This window comes from Somniosus microcephalus, chromosome 10, assembly GCF_052327205.1.
Source record: "Somniosus microcephalus isolate GS21.2 chromosome 10, FLI_Smic_1.0, whole genome shotgun sequence".
In the NCBI taxonomy this organism is placed as follows: Eukaryota; Metazoa; Chordata; class Chondrichthyes; order Squaliformes; family Somniosidae; genus Somniosus; species Somniosus microcephalus.
Genome location: NC_140996.1, coordinates 1,323,822 through 1,335,181, shown reverse-complemented (window position 1 = coordinate 1,335,181; position 11,360 = coordinate 1,323,822).

The window sequence follows — 11,360 nt, the reverse complement described above, 5'->3', positions numbered from 1 at the left end:
GGTGAATCAGACATTGCGGGGGGGTGAATCAGACATTGCGGGGGGTGAATCAGACATTGCGGGGGGGTGAATCAGACATTGCGGGGGGGGTGAATCAGACATTGCGGGGGGTGAACCAGACATTGCGGGGGGGTGAATCAGACATTGCGGGGGAGGTGAATCAGACATTGCGGGGGGGTGAATCAGGCATTGCAGGGGGGTGAATCAGACATTGCGGGGGGGTGAAGCAGACATTGCGGGGAGTGAATCAGACATTGCAGGGGGTGAAGCAGACATTGCGGGGAGTGAATCAGACATTGCGTGGTGTAAATCAGACATTGCGGGGGGGTGAATCAGACATTGCGGGGGGTGAAGCAGACATTGCGGGGAGTGAATCAGACATTGCATGGTGTGAATCAGACATTGCGGCGGGGTGAATCAGACATTGCAGGGGGGTGAATCAGACATTGCGGGGGGTGAAGCAGACATTGCGGGGAGTGAATCAGACATTGCGTGGTGTGAATCAGACATTGCGGGGGGAGTGAATCAGACATTGCAGGGGGTGAAGCAGACATTGCGGGGGGAGAATCAGACATTGCGGGGGGCGAATCAGACATTGCGGGGGGAGCGAATCAGACATTGCGGGGGGTGAATCAGTCATTGCCGGGGGTGAATCAGACATTGCTGGGGGGGTGAATCAGGCAATGCGGGGGGCTGAATCAGTCAATGGGGGGGGTGAATCAGACATTGCGGGTGGTGAATCAGACATTGCATGGTGTGAATCAGACATTACCGGGGGTGTGAATCAGACATTGCGGGGGGTGAAGCAGACATTGTGGGGAGTGAATCAGACATTGCGGGGGGCTGAATCAGACATTGCGGGGGGGTGAATCAGACATTGCGGGGGGGTGAATCAGACATTGCAGGGGAGTGAATCAGACATTGCGGGGGGGTGAATCAGACATTGCGGGGGGGTGAATCAGACACTGCGGGGGGTGAATCAGACATTACGGGGGTTGAATCAGACATTGCGGTGTTGGGCGTCAATCAGACATTGTGGGGGGGCTGAATCAGACATTGAGGGGGGTGAATCAGACATTGCGGGGTGAATCAGACATTGCGGGAAGTGGGGTGAATCAGAAATAGCGGGGGCTTAATCAGACATTGTGGGGGGGTGAATCAGACATTGTGGGGGCTGAATCAGACATTGCGGTGTGGTGTGAATCAGACAATGTGGGGGGTGAATCAGACATTGCGGGGAGTGAATCAGACATTGCGTGGTGTGAATCAGACATTACCGGGGGTGTGAATCAGACATTGCGGGGGGTGAAGCAGACATTGCGGGGGGATGAATCAGACATTGCGGGGGGGTGAATCAGACATTGCGGGGGGTGAATCAGACATTGCGGGGGGGTGAATCAGACATTACGGGGGGGTGAATCAGACATTGCAGGGGCGTGAATCAGACATTGCGGGGGGTGAATCAGACATTGCGGGGGGGTGAATCAGACAATGCGGGGGGTGAAGCAGACATTGCGGGGGGTGAATCAGACAATGCGGGGGGTGAAGCAGACATTGCGGGGAGTGAATCAGACATTGCGTGGTGTGAATCAGACATTGCGGGCGGGTGAATCAGACATTGCGGGGGGGTGAATCAGACATTGCAGGGGGGTGAATCAGACATTGCGGGGGGGTGAATCAGACATTGCGGGGCGGAATCAGACATTGCGGGGTGAGTGAATCAGATATTGCGGGGGGTGAATCAGACATTGCGGGGGGTGAATCAGACATTGCGGGGTTGAATCAGACATTGTGGGGGGGTGAATCAGACATTGCGGGGGGGTGAATCAGACATTGCAGGGGGGTGAATCAGACATTGCGGGGGGGTGAATCAGACATTGCGGGGGGGAATCAGACATTGCGGGGGGAGTGAATCAGATATTGCGGGGGGTGAATCAGACATTGCGGGGGGCGAATCAGACATTGCGGGGGGGTGAATCAAACATTGCAGGGGGGTGAATCAGACATTGCGGGGTTGAATCAGACATTGCGGGGGGTGAATCAGACATTGCAGGGGGGTGAATCAGACATTGCGCGGGGGTGAATCAGACAATGCGAGGGATGAATCAGACATTGCGGGTGGGTGAATCAGACATAGCGGGGGGGTGAATCAGACAATGCGAGGGATGAATCAGACATTGCGGGGGGGTGAATCAGACAACGCTGGGGGGTGAATCAGACATAGCGGGGGGGTGAATCAGACATTGCGGGGGGCTGAATCAGACATTGCGGGGGGGTGAATCAGACATTGCGGGGGGGTGAATCAGACATTGCAGGGGAGTGAATCAGACATTGCGGGGGGGTGAATCAGACATTGCGGGGGGGTGAATCAGACACTGCGGGGGGTGAATCAGACATTACGGGGGTTGAATCAGACATTGCGGTGTTGGGCGTCAATCAGACATTGTGGGGGGGCTGAATCAGACATTGAGGGGGGTGAATCAGACATTGCGGGGTGTGAAGCAGACATTGCGGGGAGTGAATCAGACAATGCGAGGGATGAATCAGACATTGCGGGGGGGTGAATCAGACAATGCTGGGGGGTGAATCAGACATAGCGGGTGGGTGAATCAGACATTGAGGGGGGGGTGAATCAGAAATTGCGGGTGGTGAATCAGACATTGCAGGGGGTGAATCAGACATTGCGGAGGGGTGAATCAGACATTGCGGGGGGGTGAATCAGACATTGCGGGGCGGTGAATCAGACATTGCGGGGGGGGTGAATCAGACATTGCGGGGGGGTGAAGCAGACATTGCGGGGAGTGAATCAGACATTGCAGGGAGTGAAGCAGACATTGCGGGGAGTGAATCAGACATTGCGTGGTGTGAATCAGACATTGCGGGGGGGTGAATCAGACATTGCGGGGGGTGAAGCAGACATTGCGGGGAATGAATGAGACATTGCATGGTGTGAATCAGACATTGCGGGGGGTTGAATCAGACATTGCAGGGGGGTGAATCAGACATTGCGAGGGGTGAAGCAGACATTGCGGGGAGTGAATCAGACATTGCGTGGTGTGAATCAGACATTGCGGGGGGGTGAATCAGACATTGCAGGGGGGTGAATCAGACATTGCGGGGGGTGAATCAAACATTGCGGGGGGAGTGAATCAGACATTGCAGGGGGTGAAGCAGACATTGCGGGGGGTGAATCAGACATTGCGGGGGGCGAATCAGACATTGCAGGGGGAGCGAATCAGACATTGCGGGGGGTGAATCAGTCATTGCCGGGGGTGAATCAGACATTGCTGGGGGGGTGAATCAGGCAATGCGGGGGGCTGAATCAGTCAATGCGGGGGGTGAATCAGACATTGCGGGGGTGAATCAGACATTGTGGGGGGTGAATGAAGCATTACGTGGAGTGAATTTGACATTTCGGGGGGTGAATCTGACATTTCGGGGGTTGAATCATACATTTCGGGGGGGTTGAATCAGATATTGCGGGGTTGGACGTGAATCAGACATTGTGGGGGGGCTGAATCAGACATTGAGGGGGGTGAATCAGACATTGCGGGGTGAATCAGACATTGCGGGAAGTGGGGTGAATCAGACATAGCGGGGGGTTAATCAGACATTGTGGGGGGGTGAATCAGACATTGCGGGGTGAATCAGACATTGCGGTGTGGTGTGAATCAGACAATGCGGGGGGTGAATCAGACATTGCGGGGGGTGAATCAGACATTGTGTTGTGTGAATCAGACATTACCGGGGGTGTGAATCAGAAATTGCGGGGGGTGAAGCAGACATTGCGGGGAGTGAATCAGACATTGCGGGCGGGTGAATCAGACATTGCGGGGGGGTGAATCAGACATTGCGGGGGGGTGAATCAGACATTGCAGGGGAGTGAATCAGACATTGCGTGGTGTGAATCAGACATTGCGGGGGGGGTGAATCAGACATTGCGGGGGGGTGAATCAGACATTGCGGGGGGGTGAATCAGACATTGCGGGGGGTGAATCAGACATTGCGGGGGGGTGAATCAGACATTGCGGGGGGGTGAATCAGACATTGCGGGGGTTGAATCAGACATTGCGGGGGGTGAATCAGACAATGCGGGGGGGTGAATCAGACATTGCGGGGGTTGAATCAGACATTGCGGGGGGTGAATCAGACATTGCGGGGGGGTGAATCAGACATTGCGGGGGTTGAATCAGACATTGCGGGGGGTGAATCAGACAATGCGGGGGGTGAAGCAGACATTGCGGGGAGTGAATCAGACATTGTGTTGTGTGAATCAGACATTACCGGGGGTGTGAATCAGAAATTGCGGGGGGTGAAGCAGACATTGCGGGGAGTGAATCAGACATTGCGTGGTGTGAATCAGACATTGCGGGCGGGTGAATCAGACATTGCGGGGGGGGTGAATCAGACATTGCAGGGGGGTGAATCAGACATTGCGAGGGGGTGAATCAGACATTGCGGGGGGGAATCAGACATTACGGGGTGAGTGAATCAGATATTGCGGGGGGTGAATCAGACATTGCGGGGGGTGAATCAGACATTGCGGGGGGGTGAATCAAACATTGCAGGGGGGTGAATCAGACATTGCGGGGTTGAATCAGACATTGCGGGGGTGTGAATCAGACATTGCGGGGGGGTGAATCAGACATTGCAGGGGGGTGAATCAGACATTGCGGGGGGGTGAATCAGACATTGCGGGGGGGAATCAGACATTGCGGGGGGAGTGAATCAGATATTGCGGGGGGTGAATCAGACATTGCGGGGGGTGAATCAGACATTGCGGGGGGGTGAATCAAACATTGCAGGGGGGTGAATCAGACATTGCGGGGTTGAATCAGACATTGCGGGGGGTGAATCAGACATTGCAGGGGGGTGAATCAGACATTGCGCGGGGGTGAATCAGACAATGCGAGGGATGAATCAGACATTGCGGGTGGGTGAATCAGACATAGCGGGGGGGTGAATCAGACAATGCGAGGGATGAATCAGACATTGCGGGGGGGTGAATCAGACAATGCTGGGCGTTGAATCAGACATAGCGGGGGGGTGAATCAGACATTGAGGGGGGGTGAATCAGAAATTGCGGGTGGTGAATCAGACATTGCAGGGGGTGAATCAGACATTGCGGGGGGGTGAATCAGACATTGCGGGGGGGTGAATCAGACATTGCGGGGGGGGTGAATCAGACATTGCGGGGGGGTGAAGCAGACATTGCGGGGAGTGAATCAGACATTGCAGGGGGTGAAGCAGACATTGCGGGGAGTGAATCAGACATTGCGTGGTGTGAATCAGACATTGCGGGGGGGTGAATCAGACATGGCGGGGGGTGAAGCAGACATTGCGGGGAATGAATGAGACATTGCATGGTGTGAATCAGACATTGCGGGGGGGTGAATCAGACATTGCAGGGGGGTGAATCAGACATTGCGGGGGGTGAAGCAGACATTGCGGGGAGTGAATCAGACATTGCGTGGTGTGAATCAGACATTGCAGGGGGTGAAGCAGACATTGCGGGGGGTGAATCAGACATTGCGGGGGGCGAATCAGACATTGCGGGGGGAGCGAATCAGACATTGCGGGGAGTGAATCAGTCATTGCCGGGGGTGAATCAGACATTGCTGGGGGGGTGAATCAGGCAATGCGGGGGGCTGAATCAGTCAATGCGGGGGGTGAATCAGACATTGCGGGGGTGAATCAGACATTGTGGGGGGTGAATGAAGCATTACGAGGAGTGAATCTGACATTTCGGGGGGTGAATCTGACATTTCGGGGGTTGAATCATACATTTCGGGGGGGGTGAATCAGATATTGCGGGGTTGGACGTGAATCAGACATTGTGGGGGGGCTGAATCAGACATTGAGGGGGGTGAATCAGACATTGCGGGGTGAATCAGACATTGCGGGAAGTGGGGTGAATCAGACATAGCGGGGGGTTAATCAGACATTGTTGGGGGGTGAATCAGACATTGCGGGGTGAATCAGACATTGCGGTGTGGTGTGAATCAGACAATGCGGGGGGTGAATCAGACATTGCGGGGGGTGAATCAGACAATGCGGGGGGTGAAGCAGACATTGCGGGGAGTGAATCAGACATTGTGTTGTGTGAACCAGACATTACCGGGGGTGTGAATCAGAAATTGCGGGGGGTGAAGCAAACATTGCGGGGAGTGAATCAGACATTGTGTGGTGTGAATCAGACATTGCGGGCGGGTGAATCAGACATTGCGGGGGGGTGAATCAGACATTGCGGGGGGGGTGAATCAGACATTGCAGGGGGGTGAATCAGACATTGCGGGGGGGTGAATCAGACATTGCGGGGGGGAATCAGACATTGCGGGGGGAGTGAATCAGATATTGCGGGGGATGAATCAGACATTGCGGGGGGTGAATCAGACATTGCGGGGGGTGAATCAAACATTGCAGGGGGGTGAATCAGACATTGCGGGGTTGAATCAGACATTGCGGGGGGTGAATCAGACATTGCAGGGGGGTGAATCAGACATTGCGCGGGGGTGTATCAGACAATGCGAGGGATGAATCAGACATTGCGGGTGGGTGAATCAGACATAGCGGAGGGGTGAATCAGACAATGCGAGGGATGAATCAGACATTGCGGGGGGGTGAATCAGACAATGCTGGGGGGTGAATCAGACATAGCGGGGGGGTGAATCAGTCATTGAGGGGGGGGTGAATCAGAAATTGCGGGTGGTGAATCAGACATTGCAGGGGGTGAATCAGACATTGCGGGGGGGTGAATCAGACATTGCGGAGGGGTGAATCAGACATTGCGGGGGGTGAATCAGACATTGCAGGGGGTGAATCAGACATTGCGGGGGAGTGAATCAGACATTGCGGGGGGGTGAATCAGACATTGCGGGGGGTGAATCAGACATTGCAGGGGAGTGAATCAGGCATTGCGGGGGGGTGAATCAGACATTGCGGGGGGTGAATCACACATTGCGGGGGGGGCGAATCAGACATTGCGGGGGGGTGAATCAGACATTGTGGGGGGTGAATCAGACATTGCGGGGGGGTGAATAATCAGACAATTGCGGGGGGTGAATCAGACATTGCGGGGGGTGAATCAGACATTGCGGGGGGTGAATCAGACATTGCGGTGTGGGTGAATCACTCATTGCGGGGTGGCTGAATCAGACATTGCGGGGGGGTGAATCAGACATTGCGGGATAGGTGAATCAGACATTGCAGGGGGGGTTGAATCGGTCATCGCGGGGGGGGTGAATCAGACATTGCGGCGTAGTGAATCAGACATTGCGGGGGATGGGGTGAATCAGAGATTGCGGGGGGGTGAATCTGACATTGCGGGTGGTGAATCAGTCATTGCGGGTGGTGAATCAGTCATTGCGGGTGGTGAATCAGTCATTGCGGGTGGTGAATCAGTCATTGCGGGTGGTGAATCAGACATTGCGGGGGGGTTAATCAGGCATTGCGGGAGGTGAATCAAACATTGCTGGTGGGTGAATCAGACAATGCGTGGGGGTGAATCAGACATTGCGGGGGAGTGAATCAGACATTGCGGAGGGTGAATCAGACATTGCGGGGATTGTGAATCAGACATTGCGGGGGGGTGAATCAGGCATTGCGGGGGGGGTGAATCCGACTTTGAGGGGATTGTGAATCAGACATTGCGGGGATTGTGAATCAGACATTGCGGGGGGGTTAATCAGACATTGCGGGGGGGTGAATCAGACATTGCAGGTGGGTGAATCAGACATTGCAGGGTTGGGCGTAAATCAGACATTGTCGGGGGGCTGAATCAGACATTACCCGGGGGTGAATCAGACATTGCGGGTTGGTGAATCAGACATTGCGGGGGATGAATCAGACATTGCGGGGTTTGGGGTAAATCAAACATTGCGAGGATGTGTATCAGACACTGCGGGGGGTGAATCAGACATTGCGGGGGGTGAATCAAACATTGCGGGTGGTGAATCAGACATTGCGAGAAGTGAATCTGACATTTCGGGCTGTGAATCTGACCTTTCGGGGGTTGAATCATACATTGCGGGGGCGGGGGGGCTGAATCAGATATTGCGGCGTTGGGCGTGAATCAGACATTGTGGGGGGGCTGAATCAGAAATTGCGGGGGGGGTGAATCAGACTTTGCGGGGGGAGAATCAGACATAGCGGGGTGGCTGAATGAGACATTTTGGGGGGGTGAATCAGACATTGCGGGGGGCGGGTAAGTCAGTCATTGCGGGGGTGAATTAGACATTGCGTGGTGGTGAATCAGACATTGCGGGGGTGAATCAGACATTGCGGGGGTGTGAATCAGACATTGCAGGGGGTGTGAATCAGACATTGCGGGGCGGTGAATCAGACATTGCGGGGGGTGAATCAGACATTGCAGGGTGTGAATCAGACATTGCGGGGGGGCGAATCAGACATAGCGGGGGGGTGAATCAGACATTGCGGGGTGCTGAATCAGACATTGTGGGACGTGGGGTGAATCAGACATTGCAGGGGATGTGAATCAGACATTGCGGGGTGTTGAATCAGACATTGCGGGGGGGTGAATCAGACATTGCGGGGGGTGAATCAGACATTGAGGGAGCGAATCAGACATTGCGGGGCGTGAATAAGACATTGCGGCGTGAATCAGACATTGCGGGGTTTGTGAATCAGACATTGCGGGGCGGTAAATCAGACATAGCTGGGGGTTAATCAGACATTGTGGGGGGGTGAGTCAGTCATTGCGGGGGGGTGAATCAGACATTGCGGGGGGGTGAATCAGACATTGCAGGGTGTGTGAATCAGACATTGCGGGGATTGTGAATCAGACATTGCGGGGGGGTGAATCAGACATTGCGGGGGGGTGAATCCGACTTTGAGGGGATTGTGAATCAGACATTGCGGGGATTGTGAATCAGACATTGCGGGTGGCGAATCAGACATTGCAGGGGGCCGGTTGAATCAGACATCGCGGGGGGGTTAATCAGACATTGCTGGGGGGTGAATCAGACATTGCGGGTGGGTGAATCAGACATTGCAGGGTTGGGCGTGAATCAGACATTGTGGGGCGGCTGAATCAGACATTACCCGGGGGTGAATCAGACATTGCGGGTTGGTGAATGAGACATTGCTCGGGATGAATCAGACATTGCGGGGGTTGGGGTAAATCAAACATTGCGAGGATGTGAATCAGACACTGCGGGGGGTGAATCGGACATTGCGGGGGGTGAATCAAACATTGCGGGGGGTGAATCAGTCATTGCGGGGGGTGAATCAGACATTGCGAGGAGTGAATCTGACATTTCGGGCTGTGAATCTGACCTTTCGGCGGTTGAATCATACATTGCGGGGGGCGGGGGTGAATCAGATATTGCGGCGTTGGGCGTGAATCAGACATTGTGGGGGGGATGAATCAGAAATTGCGGGGGGGTGAATCAGACTTTGCGGGGGGAGAATCAGACATAGCAGGGTGGCTGAATCAGACATTTTGGGGGGGTGAATCAGACATTGCGGGGGGCGGGTAAATCAGTAATTGCGGGGGTGAATTTGACATTGCGTGGTGGTGAATCAGACATTGAGGGAGCGAATCAGAGATTGCGGAGCGTGAATAAGACATTGCGGGGTGAATCAGGCATTGCGGTGTTTGTGTAAAGTCTGTGGGTTGTATAGCGAAGTAATACACAGACTACAAGAGTAACTTTAACAGGACTTTACTGTTCGAAAGTCAGGGCGAATCTGCCCAATAAATTCTGCCACAGCACTTATATACCGGTGTGGTCACCGTCGGTATTACAGTATACAGCAGCCAGGATAAAGTAGTGCCACACCTAAAATAGTTCTCTTAAAGGTGGACGGTTACATACAATAGTTCTCTTAAAGGAAGAACAGTTACATACACTACAATCCTCCCTTTTTAGCTTACAACATACTTATTCTCCATTAACATAACATCATAACATATCCAACTTCATGTTACAACAGTTCACAGAGGTAGTCTCTGCGGAAACAGTTCACAGATTCAGTCTCTGCGGGAAACAGTTCACAGATTCAGTCTCTGATCTTCTTGACTCGGTCCGGACCACACCTCCGTGGTGTAGTCGGGTCACCTTGCTAGAGGGACTCATCCCATAGTCCTTCCCTAGACTTAACAGCTTTACTTCCATCACTTCTGAACCAGCATTGCTGACTTTTTAAAACAAACAAAAAACAGTTGGATTGCCTTGGGAAATTTTCCACCTTCCAACTGATTTGGCTCCGTTCGGGGGACCACGTGTGTGATTGGGTAGAGGTAATAATGGTTCAGATGGTTATCATCTTCTGCTTCGTCTTTTCCTTTTCTGCTTCTTGGAGACTCTCGGAGCTCCATTGTCAGCTGCCAGCTGTAACGCCACCATCTCCCTATGTTCCTTAGACTTTAAGTGATTCATCCTGATTTCGGCACTTTGGGAGTTCTCGGCACAAGCTGGGCAGACCAGGTCCTCGTAATATTCAGTGTCACTCAACAGATCATGGTAATATTCGGTGTCGTCCTGAGCTAGGCCAGCGAGAGGGTCTTCTATTTCCTCCTTACCCAGCTGGACGTTAGCCGACTTTTGTTCCAAATCTCGACATCTGTCCTGAAGAGACTTCATCATGCGTTCAGATTCATCCCGCTTTTTCTGGGCTTCCTGCGAGTCTTTTACTAATGACCTCATTTGTGATTTCAATACTTCAACTTCATTCGGAGATTGATTGATCGGACTATTCAATCCCTCTACTGAAGTAGCTGTTTCAGTATTCTGTTGTTCTACATTGCCATGTGTCAGCGTACTTTTGGCATCCAAGGGCTGTTCTGCTGCAGACTTCTCAGTCTGGGTTGCCACCTCAGCTCTTCCAATGACTTTTGAGAGCTCCCTTCCCTTTGAAGATTGAGGCTCGTATTTAAGTTTTTCCCATTTTAGAGTTTTATCCCTCAGCATATGAATGAGTTGGCTGACTGTTAACTCTTCTGCCATCATCCCTTTTCCATTAACTGCAGGGCTGTTTAGAACCTTGCACTGGGGTCCCTTTGCTGCTTCTACTTCACCATCATCCGCAGCCTCCACCATTCGAATTTCCACAAATGAGTCGTCCGGTGATGTTGCACCCGACTTCAGTAGGAGCTCGGAATTCATGGTGACCAAATCAGCCTTTTCTGCCTGCAACCTGCTAACAAGCGCCTTCAGTTGCTGAACATCTTGCTCCACCAGATTAGAGCATGCACCTTCAGAGACCGAATCAGCTTTGATTCGTTTGGCCTCCTCGCGCAGACGGTTTGTGTGCTCCTGCTCCATTTCTCCCCCAGCTGCTTCTGTTGTCTTTCCAGATTCTCCCACTCTGTGTCCAAGAACTTTTTCATTGCTGTTGTC